This window comes from Carassius auratus, chromosome 36, assembly GCF_003368295.1.
Source record: "Carassius auratus strain Wakin chromosome 36, ASM336829v1, whole genome shotgun sequence".
NCBI classification, from domain to species: domain Eukaryota; kingdom Metazoa; phylum Chordata; class Actinopteri; order Cypriniformes; family Cyprinidae; genus Carassius; species Carassius auratus.
Genome location: NC_039278.1, coordinates 1,665,563 through 1,691,032, shown reverse-complemented (window position 1 = coordinate 1,691,032; position 25,470 = coordinate 1,665,563). Strand labels below are relative to the sequence as shown.

Here is a 25,470-nt window from a genome sequence, read left to right as displayed (position 1 = left end):
TTAACAGTACTTTGCTGGCACCCTTGCTGCCAGTAAATTACTGTTATTTAACGGCACACTTTTTACAGTGTAGAAATGTCCTGAATACAATGCAACTCTGAAATACACACCTCAACTTTTACGATTACAGCACAGAGGAACAATGCTGTTTGAATCTCTTCCAGTGTTAATTTTTTTTTCAGCTTATGAGTAAAAAAACCATTGCCAGCCAATCAGCATCCGTCTGCATGAGCATTTAAAGGGACAGACAATAAAACTGCAGTACACTTACAATAAACATAACGATATGTTCTATTTGAGTGAATGATAAAATACCTTAATCAGGTTAAGAGGCCATACTGAATTTAAGGAACTCTCATTCAAAAATGCTTTATGGAGTTTTTGTGTACTGAAAGTTTTTTTTTTATTTTTTTTATAAATTTGTGCATAGTTTCATATTCTCTTTCGACTAAAAATGTGTGTGTTGTCTGTTGATTTTTCATTTGATAGTGCCATAAAACATCAGCCTAACAATGAACAATAACTCAGTATCTCATTCAGTTAACTGATTTATTTTTACTGTTTGATTATTAATTTCTTTACCAATATTTGTTGTAAAGGTTACTTACAGATTTTGATATTAAAAATATAGATAAAAAATAAAATAAAAAATAACCTACTCATAGTTAAAATCAATTAAAAAAACAATAATAATACAATACTTTTTCATATAGAGAAAGTTCCATATAAGTGAATATTAGAATAAAACTGGGTAATTATAAACACGCTGCATATCATTGAGCTAAACATACTGAACGTTAAATCATATCTTTATTCAACTAGACCATTAAAAGACCATTTTCAGCTCCATCAAAGCAAACATCTTTACTTTTGTTGTTGTGTAATAAAGTTAGATTTTATTGGTCTATGTTTGGAGGATCAGGACTGGAGCTCGTCTCCTTCACTCCGTTCTCTTTCTCTGTGCTGTCCTTTTCACCGACTCCATTTTCTTTAGAATTCATGTTCATGAGAGGAGAGTCTTCAGCCACAGTTAGTTTCACTCTCTTGAACGAATTCTTCAGGGAGATTTCGTTTAAAAAAACCACACTACAGACACAAAACACACACAAGACACACACACAACCAATCACATAGGATTGATGATTGATTGAGGGGTCAACTGCAAGGTGACTTGATTGGTTCTTACCTTCAGCAGAAGGACTAATATGATAATGAGGAAGATAAACCCGCCCACTACACCAGTGCCAACAATCAGCATTCGACTGGGAGGAACGACAAACTCCACCTTCACTGCAGTCTGAGGAAAATCATCACAACCACTGGCACTAGTAAGGTTTTATACTTTACATAAACACACATAAAATACACTGAGCGTATAAATAAAATGTATAGATGTAGTGATAGAAATATATTATTCAAAATAAGTAGAAAGAAAATAAATTATTTTCACTCATCAAAACACCTCTACTAATACAGAAATATAACGGTTCAGATGTACACTTAAGATGATGATCATCTTTTAAATAAATGAATTACTGAAGAAATAAGAAAGTGGGTACCTGGTATCTGTGGAGATTGTATGGCTGAAAGAAGAAGCAATATTTTCTAGTTAAAAAGTGATAGAACAGTGTTCCTCTCTAACTGTCAGATGAGCTCATGAGCTGCAGGTCTGTGCTGTGAGTTTTGACTGACACATAATCACACACACAGCTGCTCATCTGTACAGGGCAGCACAAGCAAAACATCAGTTATAACTGCAAAAATCAGCTTTCTCAATGCCAAATATTTCATTATGTTCTAGTAGAAGCCTCATCAGCGTCTGATATATTTTAAAGGCTCTGAAACCATGAAAATGACTGCAGGTTATGTCAGTGACCTGCTGATCTCAGACCTGTCTGGCGCTAACATAACATAAAAGAAAAGCTAATCATTGGTTCATGTCTGATGTGGATTCACCTCCAGTCCGGTAGATTTCTGCTTGTAGCGGCTTGTGTTGTAGTGGAGCTCAGCACTGATGTTGAACAAATAATCCATCCTGAGTTCATAGAAGAAATATTTCTACAGCAGAAGAAACAGTTTGCGATCAACATAAACTTAACTCTTAAACACCCTGCTTTTGTCAGATGCATGACAGGATGTGTGTGTCTGTGGATGCATGTGTGATGTGTGATTGTGCAGTTCTGTAGTTCAACTGTGTGTTCTTCACTCACGCTCTCATATTCCCTCACGTTCTGGAGTTCTGCTTCTGCTTTCAGGTTGAAGTGAACTGCTGAAAATTTCTTCAGATAAAACGGAGGACACTCAAACTTCCCGTAGTGACTGTCCTGAAACAATAGAATCAAGGGGACAGAAGTGGAGAATGAGATGTGTTTTAGACGTGTTTACTGCATGGGATCTGATATTAAAAGGATAATTTCTTCAGAAAATATCTTCACCTTAAGAAGATATTTTAAATTATTTACTCAGCCTCAAGGCATCCTAGGCTTATATGACTTCCTTCTTTAAGGTGAATCCGGCCAGCATTATATAAAAATGTGCATTTCGTCTTTCAAACTGTTTAATGGCAGGTACGGCTAGGATGCATTGAGGGTGAGTAATACATGGTCTTATTTTCATTCTTGGGTGAACTAACACTTTAAGAGATGTCTTGTTGTGTTTTATTCAGTGGTTTCGAACAGCATGAGGATGAGATAAATTATGACAGAAAAATTAGTGTTAGGTGAACGATCATTTTAATACCAGTTGCAAAAGGGCTCTTTTATCTCTTACCTGTGGATCTGACTTGTTGCACTGCAGCGAGTTCTGGAGAGAAGAAGAGAAGAGGTTTGTTCAACAAATAGATGATGATTTGATGGTATGAGATGATGAGCGAGTGATGCACCTCATGCATGCTGAAGCTGTGAGGTCTTAAAATCACATGTGTAGTCTGACAAAGCAGGGTAAGCGTGACCTGTAAATTCTGAATTCTCGAGCTGAAAACACACAGATACAGTAATATGATCCCTCTGAAGCATTATGTGTCACAGCTATACTCCAGCCCTCAGATAGATCATTGGAATGTAACATGAAATAAATTCTGTGTTTGAGGAAAACTTTAGATGTTGTTTGACTCTCTGACCCTGTAGTTGATGTTGAGAGGTTTTGGAACTCTGTCCTCCAGAGAGAAGTTCAGATACGTCACAGAGTCTTCGGCCACTCTGAAAAACAGTAACAAATGGATTAGTAATAGTTGTATTATTGTTTTTTGTTTTGTTTTATTATATTAATGTCTTAGATTGATCGTACTGTGTCTATAACTGCTGATGAAACCAGTGCAGTGCTGTTTTTTGTCATCAGTAAAGCCGTTAAAATAGAAACTACAAGAGAGTTAGTTAGTTAGTAAAAGAACGAACATAACTAGATATTTACAGCAGGTATGTCCATGAGGATGTCTACACTGAAAGTGTCAAACACACCAATCGCGTCAGGTGTAGTCATGGTGTTAGGTTTTAGTTTCAATCATTCAGAGGTGAAGAGCAAATCAAGAAGGACAGATGTTTCTGACAAATGTGACTCACAAAAAGATCTCCAGATCAACGGAGAACTGCAACGGGACGCTCTTCCTCACCACCGTATCACTCATGTTACCATTGTTATCACTGTGAACAAACATGCAGAATTTACTCACAGATGAACATGAACTGCAATAAAGTCATTCCTCTTAACCTTCACAACACGGATCAGAAATATTAGGGGTTCAAGCATGAAGCACCAAAACCCTATTCTAACTGTAAGGATTATTATTATTATTCTGCTGTAAAACATTGTACAAACAAAACCATACGGCCTACAGACTTGAAACTTGGCCAGATGGTAGGTCTAAATTTGAGGAGAGACTGGCAAGGACTCACACAGTCGGCCAATAGGGGGCTCTACAGTGATTGACAATGTAAATGTTCATAACTCCTAGATCTAGACGTTTGTAGCAGACTCAAGATGAACATTTTTTTCATGAACCTTTTTCTGCCATTTTGAGCTTTTCACAAAACAGACTTTTGTAAACTATTCCTATGTTTTTGACCCAATCGGAACCAAACAAGACAAAAAAGTTATCTGGAGTCTTATTAGAAAAAGTTCTCAAAAAAAAGTTTAAATTCCATTGTCAGATGGGACAAGACACAAAATCACTCAAAGTGGGTGAAGCACTTTTACTGAAATGGCAATATGGAATGATGTACCTTCACCAAAATTGGAACACATATGAATGAGCTCAATATTTGAGGAGTTTGACCGCTTGGTGGTGCTATAACAGGAAAAAAAATGAAAATGGCTGTAACTACACACCCATTAGTCTGAATGACTTAAAATTAGGAATGCAGTGGTGGTGTCCAAGGTGCCATCAATATCTATGAGGGCATTGGTGTATCTCAAAAAACATGGCTGCCAAACATGGTTTATTTTCATTAGTATTAATACAAAAAGCTACAAAACAAAAAGTTATCAAAAGCTTTTTAATAGACCTACCATTCTTAAATAATGCACATACAAATTTGTTTGTTCATATGCTCACCACAGTGGACATAAGGCTATATCTCCTCAAATCTTTATCGTATTAATTCCAAACTTTCTGCACAGTGCCACCTAGTGGTAAGGAGATAAGAAAAAGCCAAAATGGACCTAAGGCTATTTCTTTGGAATTCACTTTCATATTGACACTAAACTCGGTGTGTGTCATCACCCCTAAAGAACCAAACCAGATTGATTTGAGAGTAACACCGCCAATTGTTCAAAAAGTGATAAATCATTAAAGAATGTTTTTAGCGATTTTATTTATTATTTTTTAGACTTTTTGCATAAAGTCATCTTAAAATGTCTATAATCGCTCAAAGGTCTTAAAACGCTTGAACCCTGGTAATTGCTGTTTGTAGCAATATTTGTTGTAATCTTTGCTCAAATGAAAACAAATAAATCTGTCACCCTTTAAGCCTTATTCACCTGTACGCAGTGATCATCATCTCCATCCTGTCAGACCAGTCGTCTTCCCATTTCGTCACACGGAAAGTTGCCAGAAACTCAGTCTAGAAAACAATAGTCCATAGAATGTAGAAATAGTAGAAAAATGTTAGCAATGCCAAGGGAATAACTGAACTGACAGAATGAAGACCTTGAATTCTAAATGACCAACCGGGCTTTAAATGCAAACAGTTGAATATTGTCTGTGTTTTATTGTCACTATCTAAAGAACAAAATGAAATTATTCAACAAAATTATTTGATACCTTAATAAAATATGAAGTAAAAAAAAAAAAAAAAAAGTTTGTATGTCTATGTATGTGTATGTGGGTGTATGTGTGTCTCTGTCCGTATGTATGTATGTATGTATTTGTGTGTCTGTGTGTGAGTCTGTCTTTGTGTGTGTGTGTCTGTCTGTGTGTGTGTGTGTGTGTCTGTATGTGTGTCTGTCGGTGTGTGTGTGTGTATGTGTCTCTCTGTTTGTCTGTCTATATGTGTGTGTGCATGTGTCTATGTGTCTGTGTGTGTGATTCTGTTTTACTGTGGTGCCGCTGCGGTACACTGGTAGATTGATGCTGCAGGTTGTTCTGTTCGTAGCATCGCTGTCCTGATCACCACAGCTGCTTCGAGTCAGACTCTGTTCAAAACACATACATATTTATCACTGGGAGAATCATTTTTATAAGTTCTTGATGTTCTTGATGTTGTATGAGAAGAAACAGTCGAGCAACATAGAAGGACAGCAGCTTGTGAGTGTTTTGTCTTGTTTTCTCATCAGACTAGTGTGTGATCATCATTGCTAGGAAAGTTTTTGTTTTGGTTTAAAATGTGTGTGTCTTACCGTGGTTAATACGTGCTGAAAGTGGCGCTTGGTTTTGTGTTTGCCTATCGCGGGACTGCCTGGTTTCGATCTGCTAAATAGTGAGGCGTGTCCAGCTGACTTCAATCACAGGTAATCAGGCTAATACAAAGCACTAGGTTTCACCGCGGCAGCGGTCGCGGCAACCCTCGTGTGAACCCTCCTCGTGTGAAGACCGATGAGTGTAAAGACAGTCGACTCTACCTGCGCGACTCCACGGAGCAAGGACACCGACAGGGCACCTGAGTATTGCATTTCTCTTTTTTTGCACTCTTTGTATAGTTTGTTCTCAAATATATCTTACACTTGTAGTCACTATGTGCTTTCAGATCTCTACTATCACTCGGAGAGCACGCTATGTACGTCGCAGGAAGGCCTGTCTGACAAACCTACGCCATGTCCCTCTGACCTCTACTACTATGCTATCTCTAGTTGGTCTCTGGAACTGCCAGTCTGCAGTTAACAAAGCAGACTTCATTTCCTCTATTGCTACCCATTCCGGTCTCAACCTCATGGCACTGACAGAGACTTGGATCAAACCTGAAGATACTGCCACCCCTGCAGCCCTCTCTACTAATTTCACTTGTTCCCACACTCCTCGTACCACTGGGAGGGGTGGAGGTACGGGTCTCCTTATATCCAAAGAATGGAAATTTGAACTTCAGCCTTCACCTACAGGTACTGGTTCATTTGAATCACATGCCATTACTGTAACCCACCCTGTTAAAATCCACTTTGTGGTCATTTATCGTCCTCCAGGTCAACTGGGAAACTTCTTGGAGGAGTTGGATGTGCTGCTATCAAACTTTCCTGAAGATGGTACTCCTCTGGTACTGCTTGGCGACTTCAACATCCACTTAGATAAACCCCAGGCTGCTGACTTCAAAACTCTGCTCACCTCATTTGATCTCAAGCTAATGTCCACTACAGCGACTCACAAATCGGGCAACCAACTTGACCTCATCTACACGCGTGGTTGCTCTGTGGACACCTCTTCAGTTGCTCCACTGCACACCTCTGATCACTTCCTCATTACTGCTAACCTAGCACTTACTCCTGAAGTGGCACACACTCCAACGCAGGTCACCTTTCGACGGAACCTATGCTCACTCTCTCCATCTCGCCTATCTGCTGTGGTTTCATCCTCTCTTCCACCATTCTCTCAGTTTTCTGCTCTGGACACGAACAGTGCTACGGACACTCTTTGCTCCACTTTAACATCTTGCTTGGACAACTTTTGCCCACTGTTGTCTAGACCAGCACGCACTGCCCCATCTGCCCCCTGGCTGTCCGAGGTTCTCCGTGAACATCGCTCTAAAAAGGAAATGGCAGAAATCAAAAAACTCTTCCCTTCTCTGCAAAGGTCTTAACAGCTAAAACATCCTACTACCACAACAAAATTAACAGCTCCTGTGACGCTCGGACACTATTCAAGACTTTCTCTTCTCTTCTTAATCCGCCGCCTCCACCTCCTCCATCGACTCTTACAGCGGACGACTTTGCAACTTTCTTCACAAATAAGACGAGATCCATCAGTGAACAATTCTCCACACCACAGACTGTGGAAAACTTCACAATGACTGATGCACACTCTTTATCCTCCTTCTCCCCACTCTCAGAGATGGACGTCTCCAAAATTCTCCTGTCCAATCATCCTACTACTTGTCCACTTGATCCTATCCCCACTCACCTCCTTCAAGCGATCGCTTCTTCAGTCATACCTTCACTTACTCACATTATCAACTCCTCTCTTCAATCTGGAACATTTCCCTTAGCATTCAAGCAGGCTCGGGTAAGCCCACTGCTCAAGAAACCATCTCTAAATCCAGCGCTTCTTGAAAACTACAGACCGGTATCCCTTCTTCCATTCATTGCAAAGACACTTGAGCGGGCTGTGTTCAACCAGCTTTCTATGTTCCTTGGACAGAACAACCTCCTGGACAGCAACCAATCTGGCTTCAAAAGTGGCCACTCAACTGAGACTGCTCTGCTTTGGGTTACTGAAGCCCTGCGACTAGCAAGAGCAGCTTCAAAATCCTCAGTACTCATCTTACTGGACCTGTCTGCTGCTTTTGACACTGTTAATCACCAGATTCTCCTGTCCACCCTCAGAAAGATGGGGATCTCTGGAACTGCTCTCCTGTGGGTTAAGTCCTACCTCTCTGACAGATCCTTCAGTGTGTCTTGGAGGGGTGAGGTTTCTAAGTCACACCACCTTGCTACTGGGGTTCCTCAGGGCTCAGTACTTGGACCACTTCTCTTCTCCATCTACATGACATCTTTAGGATCTGTCATTCAGAAGCATGGCTTTTCTTATCACTGCTATGCCGATGACACCCAACTCTACTTCTCATTCCAGCCTGATGACCCGACGGTAGCTGGTCGCATTTCAGCCTGTCTGAGTGACATTTCTAGCTGGATGAATGACCATCACCTTCAGCTTAACCTTACAAAGACTGAACTACTGGTGATTCCAGCTAACCCATTGAATCATCACAACTTCTCTATACAGCTGGGCTCGTCAACCATAACTCCTTCGAGGACAGCCAGAAACCTAGGAGTTGTGATGGATCATCAATTAAGCTTCACTGACCACATTGCTACAACGACCCGGTCCTGCAGGTTTGCCTTATACAACATTAGGAAGATTAGACCCTTCCTGTCAGAGCAAGCAACCCAACTTCTTGTCCAAGCTCTTGTTCTCTCCAGACTGGACTATTATAATGCTCTCCTGGCGGGCCTTCCTGCATGCACTGTCAAGCCTCTGCAAATGATCCAGAATGCAGCAGCGAGGGTTGTCTTCAATGAGCCAAAAAAAGCTCATGTTACTCCCCTCCTCATCAGGTTACACTGGCTACCAGTAGCTGCTCGCATTAAATTCAAGGTACTGATGCTTGCCTACAAGACAACCACTGGCACGGCACCAACTTACCTAAACTCACTGGTTAAATCTTATGTGCCCTCCAGAAGCTTGCGCTCTGCAAGTGAACAACGCCTTGTGGTGCCATCCCAAAGAAATTCAAAATCACTCTCACGGACCTTTTCCTGGACTGTGCCCAGCTGGTGGAATGACCTCCCAATCTCAATTCGTACAGCGGAGTCTTTACTCATTTTCAAGAAACATCTAAAAACTCATCTTTTTCGCCTGCACTTAACCTACTAACACCAGTACTTTTCCTTTTCTTGTCTTTTTCATTTAATTAAAAAAAAATAATAATAATTTATATACACCTGGCTATGCGTTCTATACTAGACTAACTGAGACTTGTCATGGCACTTGTATTCTGTTGTTGTTCTCTTGTTGACCTGACTGTTTCTATTGTTCTCATTTGTAAGTCGCTTTGGATAAAAGCGTCTGCTAAATGATTAAATGTAAATGTAAATGTAAATGTATTTCTGTTAATATTTTAAACCTATTAGCCTGCACCCCGACGCCCTCGTCCTCAAAGCCACTCAACTTGCACGTGTCAGTGTTTATGAATAGATTAAATGAAATGGGACAAATTTAATCTTGACAATCTATGTATCATTATAAAGATCTAAGCCTCAAGCATCGACGACAGATCGCTGTTTTTCAATGGAAAGCTTATAAAGACTGTATTTGCTACATTTGTGTAAGCAGTACACATAAAAAAACATGAACATTACTAACGCTGTACATACCAGATCCGTGGTAATAACGAGTCATAAACACATCCACAGATGTAAATCCCAGTTTAGTTAGAAAGGTAAGGGTCCACTAAACGACATCTCATGAAGCACGTTTAGTCCAACAAAGCAATAACGTTGTAATATGGATCATAATTCCTTTGTTTACGTTTCATTTCTTCAGGGACAGAACGGTTTCTGTCCGTTATGGTATAACTCATGGTCGGAAACTGCGTCTTGGTAGTAAAAACACGGCATGGTTTTGCAGTGTACAGTGTCACAAACAGAATGAAGCGATCCACCGGAAAAAAGAATGAATGAAAGATAGGCGAAATATTAATTTATTTGTATTTGGCGCTCCCTCGTGACACGCTCTGACGCACCTGTCAGGCGGATGGAGGCGGAACTTACAGCGATCTCTTCTTCTTCTTCTCCTGTGGGATTTTTACGGCAGCCGGCATCCAATAAGTTGCATTGCTGCCATCTATGGATCTATTATATAATTTCACTATATCCTTTTATACAGTCCAGAGTCTATTAAAAATTAAAAAAGACAGAGTTTTCCTTTCTTGCTTACCCCTACTTCTAAAATACTTTTCAGAGATATTTCTTCCAAACCAATTTCTCGCAATTCTCTGTATAGCTCTTGTCTTTATTGGTCATATTTTCTACACGAAAGCACCACATGTTCCATTGTCTCAGATTCCAAACATGAACACAAGCCACTCTGATGTTTTCCTAAAATAAATAAAGTGCTATTCAAAAATGTGTGCCCAATCCTCATTCTAGAAATAATAACTTGTTCCTTACGACTAATACCCCCTTTATTATAAATATTAACAGAGTCAGTTACTCTACTCGAAAATGAAAATAAGTGTCTCCCTTTTATTTCCTGCTCCCACAACTGTTGCCATTTTAACATTGTTTCATGTGATTCTATTGTACGGAACCTGAATATAGAGACACCAGCCAGCATAGTCAAATGTTTACCGGGAGCCGGAGCGCCTGGCATCTTGGCAAACTTAAAAGTGCTGGCTAATGCTAAACGTAAATACAGTAAGATTGTTATTCATGCCGGCGCAAATGATGTTCGACTTCGCCAGTTGGAGATCACTAAAAATAACTTTAAAGAGGTGTGTGAACTTGCAAGCACGATGTCAGACACTGTAATATGCTCTGGTCCCCTCCCTGCTTACCAAGGTGACGAGATACGTAGTAGATTGTCATCACTCAATGGCTGGATATCTAAGTGGTGTCCACAGAATAACATAGGTTTCATAGACAATTGGACGAGCTTTTGGGGGCAGACCTGACCTGTTGAAAAGAGATGGTCTTCATCCCTCCTGGGGTGGCGCCACTCTTCTCTCTAGAAATATGGCAAATAGTCTTAGTGTTTATACTTGACTAACTGGGGCTCAGGTCAGGAAGCAGACAGGCTGGCACCATACAGACTTTATTAAAGAGTTTGGTGATTTTACATCCGAGTTAGTTCAAACTTCATATAGCCAAAATTGTAAATTCTACTTCTGGTTACAAGTATGGAAGAACCATCAATTCTACCACAAAATATTGCTTTTTAAGTTATCTTCCTGATGTATCCAAATTCCTTAGCATATCCAAAACCTCAGAACAACTTGATGATGTAACAGAAACTATGGACTCTCTCTTTTCTAGCACTTTAAATACAGTTGCTCCTTTACGCTTAAGGAAGTTTAAGGAAAACAGTTTGACACCATGGTATAATGAGCATACTCGCACCCTAAAGAGAGCAGCCAGAAAAATGGAGCGCAGCTGGAGGAAAACAAAACTAGAGGTATTTTGTATCGCTTGGCGGGAAAGTAACCTATCCTACAGAAAAGCATTAAAAACTGCTAGATCCGATTACTTTTCTTCTCTTTTAGAAGAAAACAAACATAACCCCAGGTATTTATTCAATACAGTGGCTAAATTAACGAAAAATAAAGCCTCAACAAGTGTTGACATTTCCCAACACCACAGCAGTAATGACTTTATGAACTACTTTACTTCTAAAATCGATACTATTAGAGATAAAATTGCAACCATTCAGCCGTCAGCTAGAGTATCACATCAGACAGTGCACTATAGACCCCCTGAGGAACAGTTCCACTCATTTTATACTATAGAAGAGGAATAATTTTATAAATTTGTTAAATTATCTAAACCAACAACATGTATGTTAGACCCTATACCTTCTAAGCTCCTAAAGGAGGTGCTTAATTGCCGTGAATTTACAATAAAATGTTGTATTTTGTATTGTTGTCGTACAATCCTCAACAGTGGTGACAATCCCGGAAAAAAAAATTGCAGCAATGCTTGCTGGGAGCCATGAACATGTTTTGTATGCTGGCATGAAACATGTCATCATTGTTGTGTTTAATAAGCCAAATGTTGATGTCTGTGAGTGTAAAAATAATCTAAAACATGTTTTTAACAAAAAGTTAGTAAAAACAGTATTTATTCACTGTTAAACATCAGTGTACCAACCACAGCAGCATTTCAAATTATTCATTTTTATATCTGTTGGGTCATTTAAACCATTTTAGTGCAGTCGGTTGTTATTAAAACAGACTTGTTGATCTGCTCTATATATGCAGAAATGTTTTCTGGAAACAACTGCAACTGCAGAAAAAAGTATTGCAACAAAAGTTGAGGGTCTAGAGCACAACTGAAGCAAACCCTGATCTCTATGATGGTGATGTCAAAAATAAAAATAAAAAAACATTTTAATTAAGACATCATCTTAAACTCTGTGAATTCTCAATAAGAACATCTGTAGATGCATGACAGAAATAAAATTATTCTGGTTAGTATTACTACAAGTGAAGCTGGTAATGCTGTTTGTGGAGTTGTTTATTCAGATCTTGAGAGATTTAAAGTCTTGTATCTTCAGTTCACCTAAGACTGTGGCTGAAGAAAGTTATTGTGTTATTATTTTTCTTTCTTTCTTGCTTGATCACAGCAGGTGTTTTAATGACTGAGAGAATGTTGCAGGAACATTTTACTAAGCTTAAAATAACATTATACTAATATGGAAACTGGACCTTTTTATGTTCTTGGAATGTTACAAATCAACGTTCCTAGAATGTTGAATTTTTAAATCAAAATTAAGTTGAAAGAATTTTTGAGAGACATCATGCCTTTTTAAAAGTTTCTTTTAACGTTAAGAAAACTGGACTTTTTATGTTAAAAAGAATATGAAAGTACCAGTTTTAATGCTATCCCACAATGCTTTGTGGTGTTTGTAAAATAATGCTTCTACAGTGTAGTTAAAATAATATTACAGGACTTTCCATCAATTTCCCATCATGCATTTACATTTACAATAAAAACCATGAATACAGTGTATTGTTGTAAAATATATTGTAAAATTACATCAATTGCTAACAGTGCAGGAGTGTCCTGTAAAAATACAATACATTTTTAACAGTGTAGCCACCAGATCCAGTCTGTATCCAGATCGGAGGGTCACTGCAGTCACCCGGATCCAGTACGTATCCAGACCAGATGGTGGATCAGCACCTAGAAAGGACCTCTACAGACCTGAAAGACAGCGGAAGACCAGGATAACTAAAGCCCCAGATACAGATCCAATGTAAAGACCTTGTCTCAGAGGACCACCAGGACAAGACAACAGGAAACAGATGATTCTTCTGCACAATCTGACTTTGCTGCAGCCTGGAATTGAACTACTGGTTTCGTCTGGTAAGAGGAGAACTGGCCCCCCAACTGAGTCTGGTTTCTCCCAAGGTTTTTTTCTCCATTCTGTCACCGATGGAGTTTCGGTTCCTTGCCGCTGTCGCCTCTGGCTTGCTTAGTTGGGGTCACTTCATCTACAGCGATGTCGTTGACTTGATTGCAAATAAATGCACAGACACTATTTAACTGAACAGAGATGACATCACTGAATTCAATGATGAACTGCCTTTAACTATCATTTTGCATTATTGACACACTGTTTTCCTAATGAATGTTGTTCAGTTGCTTTGACACAATGTATTTAGTTTAAAGCGCTATATAAATAAAGGTGACTTGACTTGCCATACTATACTTTTACCCTCTGCCTTAAATAGATTTATGTTTACATCTTTATTCTCCTTTTGAGCTGCTTCCTTGGCCAATTTATCAACCTTTTCATTTAATGCAATACCTACATGGGCTGGAACCAACACAAATTACATCTCTACCCCTCTACTTTTCAAGTCTCTAATTGCCAGAAGAATATCATACACAAGATCTTGCATTCAGAACCTCAGAACTCCTTGACAAAAGTTCTTGTCATGAATAGACATTTCCTGTGCCAATGCCTCCCCTGTCCATCCAAAACTTGAAAGACTTGCCACCTCTCTTTCCCAGCTTGTCTGGATTTTTATTTTAACTGGGTGATCACACCTTTGACCCATCAAATTCAATAGTTAGCTTGAAGCTGCTTTCTTCGCAAACAGAGGCATTTCTCCTGTTTCTACCTGCAAAGAACAAAATGGAGAAGATCGCACAGCCCCTGTACATATTCTCAATGGCTTCGTTTGAATCACATCTAATCTAGCTAAAACTGACTTGGCTGCAGATCCATAAACCAAACACCCATGCTCAATTCTTGCTCTAATTAAATATATATAAATTTGCTTCAAAGAAGCTACATCTGCTCCCCATTCTGTCCCAGCAAGAGATCTAATTAAATTCATTACCCTTATACATTTGCCTACTATACTTGATACCCCTTAGCAAAAAGTAGTATACTTCAAGTTTATTTTATTAAGTTTACTTAAGTAAAGTTCAAGTATACTTTTAAATATACTTTAAGTATAACAGTAGCAAACTTTGAGTACACAACTAGTTTACCTTTATGTTTGTAATTTGTACTGCAATTATAATAAAAGTGAACTTGATTTGCTGATACATTAAACTAAACGATCTCTCTTGTGCAAACACACATTAATACAGTCAAGTTCAGTATTTACTCTCATTATCAGTGTATGACTTTGCCTAATTTTTTTTTCTATGGATGTTCACAAATATTTTAGTTAAATTAACTTTTTTTTTTCATTTGGTAAATCTGACGTTTACATTTTACAGTATATTACTGTTTTTCCTTGACTTAACGGCAACAAACTGTAGAAAAACACTTTTTTTGCTGGCAAACATTTATTTACGGCAAGAAACAGTAGAAAAACAGTCATTTACTGGCAGCAGGGGTGCCAGTAAATAACTGTTTTTCTACAGTTTGTTTCCTGTAAATTAATTACAGTTTATTACTGTTAAATTATGTTTCATGCTGTTTTTTCTTCATCTTAAATCTTTAACCCTTTAAACCCCACAAGAAAATCCTCAGTTTTAAATGAACACTTATAATGTGTGCACACTACAGAGTGTTAGAGTAACACCGAATCAGTGAAGTTAATGAGATAATTCGGTGATTAATTGATGATTGAGGATTAGTGATAAACACCTGCAGAATCACTGAAGCAAAGAGAAACACAAGAACTACAAATTACTTCAACCACAGCCTTAGATGAAATCAACTGAATAAAAGAATACATCAAATCTCTCAAGATCTGATTAAACAACTACTAAAACAGCTTCACCAGATTCACATTACTTACCAGACTGACTTTATTTCTGTCAGATGTTTACAGAAGAACTTATGGAGAGTTAAATAGGTTTAGGTGTTTTTTTCACTACCATGATGGAGATCAGTGTTTACTTTAGTTGGGCTCTTGAACGTGACTTTTCAACAATTAAGGTTTTTTTTTTTTTTTAACATGCTGTAACAATGCGCCTTTGGAAACTGTTATAGCAAAACAAAAGTACACAGAAGAAAAAAAATCTGATATTGTTGTTTATAGATTGACAAGAACAAATACTATTATTTCTGATCTAATCCCATGTCTCTTCTCTTATTGATACTACAGCATAAGAAGGAACACTGCTGAGCCATAAGTTATAAAAGACTGTTAAGAAAATTTCACTCATAATAAAAAAAAAAAAGCCTTTGCTGAAATTTAGACAGAAACATCAAGAATCAGCGTATGAATCACAGCAATGGTGACAATCCATAAAATAAATGAACAGATCAGTTCTGAACATCACAACACATGCTACTAAAACTTAAAACAAATGCAAAATGATAAGCACATAAGAATGTCTCTGATCTCTGATCTGATAGAAATAAAGTCAGTCCGGTTAGTAATGAGTGAAGTTGATAAAGCTGTTTGTTGATTGTTTAAATCTTCAGTTGATTTCATCTAAAGCTGTGGCTGAAGTCAGTTGTATTTCTTGTGTTTGTCTTGTTTCTTTTTTCTTCAGTGATTCTAATCATTAACAGCAGCTGTTGATCATTGTCTGAATTCACTCATTAGTTTTCATTCTCTCTGTTAGGTGGACTATATTAGTACCACCTAACAGAGAGTAATTTTGTATTAGTAAATTTGGCCGTTTTTTTACAGCGATTTTTGACAGTGTGTTAAAAATCGCTGTAAAAAAACGGCCAAATTTCGACAGTAACATACACTGTTAAAAATCGCTGTAAAAAAACGGCCAAATTTCGACAGTAAAATACTGTTTTTCATTAAAACAGTGCATTCTGGGTAATATTCATCGTTTTCGAGAAGTACACTGTTAAAAATCGCTGTAAAAAAACGGCCAAATTTCAACAGTAACATACTGTTTTTCATTAAAACAGTGCATTCTGGGTAATATTCATCGTTTTCGAGAAGTAGCCTGCTGCTATATATCGTAAATTAACAACGTTCAAAGTCGACACTCAGCGGCTGTGTTTCACATCACACCCTACACCCTCATTCACTATTCCCTACATGAGTTTACTAATATAGTCCACCTGACAGAGAGAATGAACACTAATGAGTGAATTCAGACACTGATCAACAGCTGCTGTTAATGAGTAGAATCACTGAAGAAAAAAAAAACATAACAAGACAAACACATGAAATACAACTGACTTCAGCCACAGCCTTAGATGAAATCAACTGAAGGTTTAAATGATCAACAAACAGCTTCACCAACTTCACACATTACTAACCAGACTGACTTTATTTCTGCCAATCAGAGAACAGAGATCAAAAGATCTTATTGAGAATTAAAGAGATTTAGATGATAATGTTACTGTTTCGTTTAGCGTCACCATTGTGGAGATCAGTGTTTGCTTTAGTTGGGCTCCTGACCATTGACTTTTGCACTTTAAATTTTGTTTTATTGCTGTATTTGTATCTTTATGATGCATCTGTTATAGCAGTATTAATTTTGATTGTGAAGTGATTATGGTTGTTTCTAACAGGCATGATCTACTAGACTGGCTTAAAGTGTTGCTATAATAATCAAATATTAATTTGGGTGAATAACACTTCAATTTTGTAAAATTGAAAAGTAGTGTGATAACCAGTATTTATGGATTTAACGACTAGTTTTAGTTAAAAAGTATTTCGGGCAGCAGTCCCCACAACACTCAAAGAGAGAAATCAACAATCAGCATATGAATCTCAACAATGGTGACAATCAAAAGGTTCATGATGCAATGCATGCTGGGTACCAGCACAGGATAAAACTCATCCATGATTCCCAGCATGCATTGCAGCATGAATAAATCATGCCCCTGAATTGTTCACTTATTTTCTTGAATTCTTATGTGCTTATAATTTTGCATTTGTTTTAAGTTTTAGTAGCATGTGTTGTGATGTTCAGAATTGATGTTCATTTATTTTGTGGATTGTCACCATTGTTGTGATTCATACGCTGATTCTTGATGTTTCTGTCTAAATTTCAGCAAAGGTTTTTTTTATTATGAGTGAAATTTTCTTAACAGTCTTTCATAACTTATGGCTCAGCAGTGTTCCTTCTTATGCTGTAGTATCAATAAGAGAAGAGACATGGGATTAGATCAGAAATAATAGTATTTGTTCTTGTCAATCTATAAACAACAGCATCAGATTATTTTTCTTCTGTGTATTTCTGTGTATTCCAAAGGCGCATTGTACAGCATGAAAAAAAAAACCTTATTTGTTGAAAAATCACGTTCAAGAGCCCAACTAAAGTAAACACTGATCTCCATCATGGTAGTGGAAAACACCTAAACCTATTTAACTCTCCATAAGTTATTCTGTAGACATCTGACAGAAATAAAGTCAGTCTGGTTAGTAATGTGAATCTGGTGAAGCTGTTTTATGAGTTGTTTAATCAGATCTTGAGAGATTTGATGTATTCTTTTATTCAGTTGGTTTCATCTAAGGCTGTGGCTGAAGTCATTTGTAGTTCTTGTGTTTCTCTTTCCTTCAGTGATTCTGCAGGTGTTTATCACTTATGCTCAATCATCAATTAATCACAGAATTATCTCATTAACTTCACTGATTCAGTGTTACTCTAACACTCTGTAGTGTGCACACATTATAAGTGTTCATTTAAAGGATTTTCTTGTGGGGTTTAAAGGGTTAAAGATTTAAGATGAAGAAAAAACAGAATGAAACATAATTTAACAGTAATAAACTGTAATTAATTTACAGGAAACAAACTGTAGAAAAACAGTTATTTACTGGCACCCCTGCTGCCAGTAAATAACTGTTTTTCTACTGTTTCTTGCCGTAAATTAATGGTTGCCAGCAAAAAAAAGTGTTTTTCTACAGTTTTTTGCCGTCAAGTCAAGGAAAAACAGTAATATACCGTAAAATGTAAACGTCAGATTTACCAAATGAAAAAAAAGTTAATTTAACTAAAATATTTGTGAACATCCATAGAAAAAAAAAATTAGGCAAAGTCATACACTGATAATGAGAGTAAATACTGAACTTGACTGTATTAATGTGTGTTTGCACAAGAGAGATCGTTTAGTTTAATGTAGTTTTGTTGTTCATTGTGCTGGAGAGTAGAGCCGGTGCTTCAGTCAATGATGAGCCACAAATTCTGATTTTCTGCTGCTTTATATAAAGGCAGTAAATGTGGAGTCGCTGATACAATGATGATCTCTGTGTTAAGTACTTCAGCACATACATGTGTGCTATAGCTGACAATGAGCTGCAGTGATTTGAGTAAAAGTCATGTATTTAGTTACTTTATTACTGCACATTAAGTGTAAGAAATATTCCTTCTCAGTGGACTCAAATGAAATAAGTTCATAGTACTAACATCGTGGGAATGCTAGTTTTAAAAACTCGAACTGTTTGAAGCAGTGGGAGTGGAGTTAATTTCCATGGTAGAATTTACGGTAAAATACTGTTAAAAAATAAGAGCGGTAAATTAATGGTTAAGAGCTGTAAATTAACAGTACTTTACTGGCACCCCTGCTGCCAGAAAATTACTGTTATTTAACGGCAAAATTTTTTTACAGTGTACACACACTTTAACTACACAGAAATCCTTGCAAAATTCCAATCAGACAACGGATGAGGAGATTTCGCTCAAGAGCAATTGATGAAATGGCTGAGAAGAAAATATTTAAGTGTAGGTATTATTTTGGTTTTTATGACCTACATGTACATTTTACCAGTTGTTACCTACAGTTTATACAAACATTATGACCAGTGATTGATATCTAAAACATAATAATAGCGGTTAGACGTTGGATTGTGGTTGAAAATGAAAATCGGGTTGACGTCTAAATCCAACGACGTCTAAATCCAATGTTGGGAAGATGCTGAATTTTGGCTGGAATAACCCCCCCCCCCCCCCCCCCCTCAAATAAAAAACTTAAAAAAAAATGGTGAAATGCATGGCAGTACACATATTACCAGCTTCACTTATTACTAACCAGTTTGACTTTATTTCTGTCAGATGTCTACAGAAGTTATTTTTGCGAATTAACAGAGGGTTAGATGTTGATGTTTTATTTGAAAATGTTTGTTCACCATAATTGTGATCAGTGTTTGCTTTAGTTGGGTAGTTTGACTTGTGGCTTAGGAAATTTGTGTTTCTTGTAATAGTGTTTACCAAAACACATAATTTGTTATAAAGGGAGCCGTAAACAAAGATAAGGTGATATAGTTTTCATCATTAAGAAAAATGATTGAGAAAATTATTTTTATCATCATTGATCCAAAAGGATTAATTATTATTAATGAATAATATTCAAGAGACAATACTTTCTTCCCTCAGATCAGACATTCTGAATTTTTATTGTTAAATACATTTTGGGAGAAAGAGCTCTCGAGACACACAGATAATCATCAAAAATCAGTATATGAATCTCAACAATGGTGACATGCTCCATGCAGCAATGCATGCTGGGAGCCACCATAGTATAAAACACATGGCTCCCAGCATGCATTGCTTCATGAAGCATGTCACCATTGTTGAGATTCATACGCTGATTGTTGATGTCTGTGTAAGTTTTTTGAGCTCATGTTTGTTAAAATATTTTATTTAACTGATTGTTATAATACTGCTGGATCTCATGTGGCAGAAACGCAGGGTTTGTAATATGAATTCACTTATGGAACAACATAATTGTTAGATTAAAAAAAACATCAACAAATCAGGTTATTTCATGATGATTATAAAACCATTAACAGATAACAGCCATCACTTGATCTCATGTAACTTTAGCTTTCTTTGATGCTGCAAATGTGTTCCACAAACAAACTGTCACAGCAGCCACAATAGCCAAAACATATAATAAGTGTTAAGAGCTCAACTAATGGAAACACTAATCACTGTTACTGTTATTGTGTTTAACTGTTATATGTTATGGAAATTAAACACATTAGAGTTAAACCCCTGTTAATTTTCAATAAGACCTTTTGTAGATGTCTGACAGAAATAAAGTCAGTCTGGTTAGTAATACGTGAAGCTGGTAATGCTGTTTGTGGAGTTGTTTAATCCTCCTCTGCTGAGATCTTGAGATATTTAATGTGCTGCCATGCATTTCACCCATTGTTGCAGTGTGGTGCTTATTCCAACCAAAATTCAACATCTGTCTGATGTCAGAGTTTGACGTCAAACAAAGTTGGGTTTAGACGTCAACACGACATTAATTTTCAACTAAAATATGACGTCTGACTGATGTTGGATTAGTTGGAGTCCAACGTCTTCCTGATGTCACATTGATGCACTGTGCCTGCTGGGTGGTGTTTCTTTTTCTTCTTCACTTGTGTATTTTTGAAAATTTTGTACAGATGCATACTAGCACCCTCTACCATAAAACAATGAAAACAGAGATTCTAGGAGTATAGCTCAAATATATTTAGACTTTTTGTAAGTATAAGTCAAGTATACTTAAACGTAATTTTAAGTATATTTCTGAGAAGTACATAAAGAGCATTTTTGAGAAGTACATAAAAAGTAAACTTAAAGTATACTTTCCTATTTTTAGTTTAAAAGAAGTATACTAATAGCACACTTGAATAAACTTCTTTTTCGTAAGGGACATGATCCCTCCATGTAAGGCTTGAGTCAAACACCACACCAAGAAATTTAAAACTGTTAACCCTTTCCAAATTCCTACCATAGAGCTCCAGTTTTATACTTTCATGTATTTTCTTTCTAGTAAAAAACATAAACTTAGTCTTCTCAATAGAGAATCTAAAACCCCATTTCCTTCCCCAATCTTCCACTAGAGTTAGAGCTTCCTGTACCTTCTTCAAAGTATATTTCACATTTTCCCCCTTTTCCATAAGCTACCATCATCTGCAAATAATGACTTCCCAATTCCTGGCTGAACATTAGAAAAAAACATCATTAATCATTATGTTAAAGAGCAATGGACTAATAACACTACCTTGAGGTGACCCATTTTCTACCAAACACCTTCTACATGTCTCTATCCCTATTTTTACCTGAATACTTCTATTACATAAAAAGTCCATTACCCAGTTAAACATGTTTTCCTAGCGTATGCATTTTAATTAAAATACCTTCTACCCATAGCATGTCATAAGCTTTTTCCACGTCTAAAAATACTGCCACAACAGTCTTTTTCTTTATCTGTGCTTTTCTTATTTCATCCTCAAGACATATAATTGAGTCAATAGTACTTCTCCCCTTTCTGAAGCCGCTCTGACATCCAGCCATCAACCCCCTTTCTTCAATAAAGTGCATTAGTCTTCCATTCACCAATCTTTCCATTAATTTGCCTAGGTGAGAAGTTAAATCTATTGGCCTATAATTAGCTGGATTACTAGCATCTTTTCCCTGTTTTCTTATAGCAACAATAACTGCCTCCTTCCATCCTGAAGGAATCTTTCCTTCCTCCCAAACTTCATTAAATACATTTAAATCCTTCTGTTATTCCCTTATCGCTTAAATGTCTTATGTTATAGCAAATCTCATCTTTACCAGGAGCTGAATTCTTACACTTATCCAATGCATTTCTTAACTTAAACATTGTAAATGGAACATTATATTTATCCTCTAACTTTTCTTTCTTTTGAATATCCTCAGCATATAAACTCCTCGTTTCTTCCCTACCCTTTCTTTCTTCTTCTGATAGATTACTGGAACTATGTACCTTACTCAAAGTATTCACCATAATTTCAGCTTTCTCTAGATTTGATATAGCCAACTGCTCTCCATCTGAAAGAATTGGATAATTCCACTCACTTCTATTACCTTCCATTTTCTTTATCATTCCCCATACATCATTTATATTAATATTACTTCCAATTGTGCTACAATAATTTCTCCAATATGCTCTTTTCCTTTGCCTTATAATCCTTCTCACTACTGCCCGGGCTTGTTTATACTCAATCATATTTTGAAAGTTATGAGTTCTTTTCAACCTTGTAAATGCTCGGTTTCTTTCCCTAATTACCTATTCACATTTAATATTCCACCATGGAACTTTTTTCCTTATTGCAGCCATATAAATACTCTCTCAACTCAACTTCATTTCTTTCAACATCATTAGTTTCTTGAACTGATCTAATATACAAATCACTTATTTCCCTATATCTCTCCCAGTCTGCCTTTTTAAAATCCACTATTTACTATTACTATTTTCTTTTTATTTGCCCATATTTCTACTACCACATATTCTTGTTCCTTCCCTTTACCCAACACGCTATAGGGTACAACCTTCCTTATAAAGGTAGCACAGCCACCACCACTTCTTTGCTCTCTATCTCGTCTGATAACAATATAATTATTTAAAACAAAATGAATTCTAGGTTTTAATCATGTTTCCTGAATACACATTATATCTGGCTTTACACTTCTACTATCTATAAACTTTTTAAAATGTTGACCATTTGACAACAGACTCCTTGTATTCCATTGTAGGATGATCATCCTTTACCTACTTCCTGACTTGAGTTTACTGCAAAACAATCTCTTATTTGCTCCCATTTTAAGTCTAGCATGCCCAAATGCTGAATTGCTGCCTTTGCAATAATTTTTATCCTCTCAGTTTTAGATTTAACCTCAGCTGTTGCATTAATTACCCCTGCAATAAAGATACCCTTACGAAAAATAAGTTTATTCAAGTGTGCTATTAGTATACTTCTTTTCAAGTGTGCTATTAGTATACTAAAAATAGGAAAGTATACTTTAAGTTTACTTTTTATGTACTTCTCAAAAATGCTCTTTATGTACTTCTCAGAAATATACTTAAAATTACGTTTAAGTATACTTGACTTATACTTACAAAAATTCTAAATATATTTGAGCTATACTCCTAGAATCTGTGTTTTCATTGTTTTATGGTAGAGGGTGCTAGTATGCATCTTCTGTTCAAAATTTTCAAAAATACACAAGTGAAGAAGAAAAAGAAACACCACCCAGCAGGCACAGTGCATCAATGTGACGTCAGGAAGACTTTGGACTCCAACTAATCCAACATCAGTCAGACGTCATATTTTGGTTGAAAATTAAAGTCGGGTTGACGTCTAAACCCAACTTTGTTTGACGTCAAACTCCAACAACAGACAGATGTTGAATTTTGGTTGAAATAAGCACCACACTGCAACAATGGGTGAAATGTATGGCAGCACATTAAATATCTCAAGATCTCAGCAAAGGAGGATTAAACAACTCCACAAACAGCATTACCAGCTTCACGTATTACTAACCAGACTGACTTTATTTCTGTTAGACATCTACAAAGCTCTTATTGAAAATTAACAGGGGTTTAACTCTAATGTGTTTAATTTCCATAACAGCATAACAGTTAAACACCATAACAGTGATTAGTGTTTCCATTAGTTGAGCTCTTAACATTTATTATATGTTTTGGCTATTGTGGCTGCTGTGACAGTTTGTTTGTCGAGCACATTTGCAGCATCAAAGAAAGCTAAAGTGACATGAGATCAAGTGATGGCTGTTACCTGTTAATGGTTTTTAATCATCATGAAATAACCTGATTTGCTGATGTTTTTTAATCTAACAATTATGTTGTTCCATTAGTACATTCATAGTACAAACCCTGCGTTTTTGCCACATGAGATCCAGCGGTATTATAACAATGTTAAAATCTTTTAACAAACTTGACCTCAAAAAACTTAACCTACGCTGACACACACAGACATCAAAAATCAGCGAATGAACATCAACAATGGCGTAGCAGAAATGAGTCAAATCAGACAAATCAAAGAGTCTATCAGAGCTGTGTGCATTGAAACATGAGCTGAATTCCTCAGGAAGTCATAAATCAGTTCTAGTGCCACAGGAACCAAGCAAGATAACCAACCAACCAACTTGTTCACACAACAGCTTTCAACATTAACACCAATAGAACAATTATTGACAATTTTAATTCGAAGAAGAGATTGTCAAATTTATTGTTCGTGATTGGAATGCAACGCTGGACATCACATGTAAACCCAGGAGATCAAGTTAAATACTTGCATTGACTTCCCCCCCCCCAGCCAGTGAAACCAGACTGAAATTCCTAAGGGGGAAGGGCTTTAAACCTTTGTCTTCACAGAAAAGTCCTTTGCCAGAGAATGGCAAAGAAACCCTTTTATACATTATATATGGACCAGAATGAACTCAAAAAAGACTTATGAATGAATCATTCCATTGCTTAACTCCATATTCATTTACGTGTAACCCACACATTTGACTATCATATATAATCACTTATTGTGTATGTCTTTTGATAACTATAGGATACCTAGTCATGTCTAGTATTCAAATAATCGCATTTTCTTGCTTGATATTGTCCTGACAATCATTTTTTTTGTAAAATATATCAAAATCATGTTATAGGAATCATGTCCAAAATTAGACCCTGTGAGGCAAGAACCACATGCTTGGTAAGATAAACAGTGATTTATGATACCCCAGACCCCAGGACCATATCTGATTGGTCAAGGCAACATTTGAGGGGTGGCCAAGAAGGAAGTTTAAAAACTTTGGACACGATTAAATCTTGCTTTTAGTTCTAGTCTAGCTGCTGCTATTAGCCATGTCGGCTTTTAGTTCCAGCCTCGTGCTATCAGTCATGCCTGCTCTTAGCTTTTAGCTTGTAGCTTTGCTACCTAGCTTTAGCTTGTAGCATCTAGCCATGCGGTAGTCATCATTGTTCTTTGAGCGCGGTTCCAGCGTGCCTGCCTGCTGCTACTATGAGAAGGAACACAACCTAGTCTCGTCAAACTTTATTTCTTTTCCGTTTGAGAGTTTCGTGTTCTGAGTTAAGTTTTGTAACGTCCATTCAACTTCAACCAGCGAACACGACTCTGCACTTTCAGCCAACGCCCAACAACCACGGGCTTCCCAAGACGTCACTTCAGAGACTGAACTTCCAGCCAATCAACGACCTCGGGATAGCCCTTTCACCGAGGCTCCTTCTTCACAGGAGATGCAAGTAACTTTACCTCCAGACTGTGACCTTTACTGGTGTATCTAATATAATTTTAACCTCATTGAGGAACTCAATGCGAGCGCTAATTACGTGATTGATGGTTGTTCATGTTTATGCAATTTAACGTATTGCTGTTAACTTGGGATTCCATATTTCCATTCTCTTAAACTCATCTTTCCCTAACTTTCGACCTTCCTGCAACTTGTGTGAATGTG

At 37.0% G+C, this 25,470-nt stretch overlaps 1 pseudogene; it reads right to left on the bottom strand.

The window, feature by feature from the left end:
• Positions 1-896: 896 nt before the first annotated feature.
• The window catches only part of LOC113055618 (integrin alpha-M-like), a 40,134-nt pseudogene continuing 15,560 nt past the window's right edge, over positions 897-25,470 (bottom strand).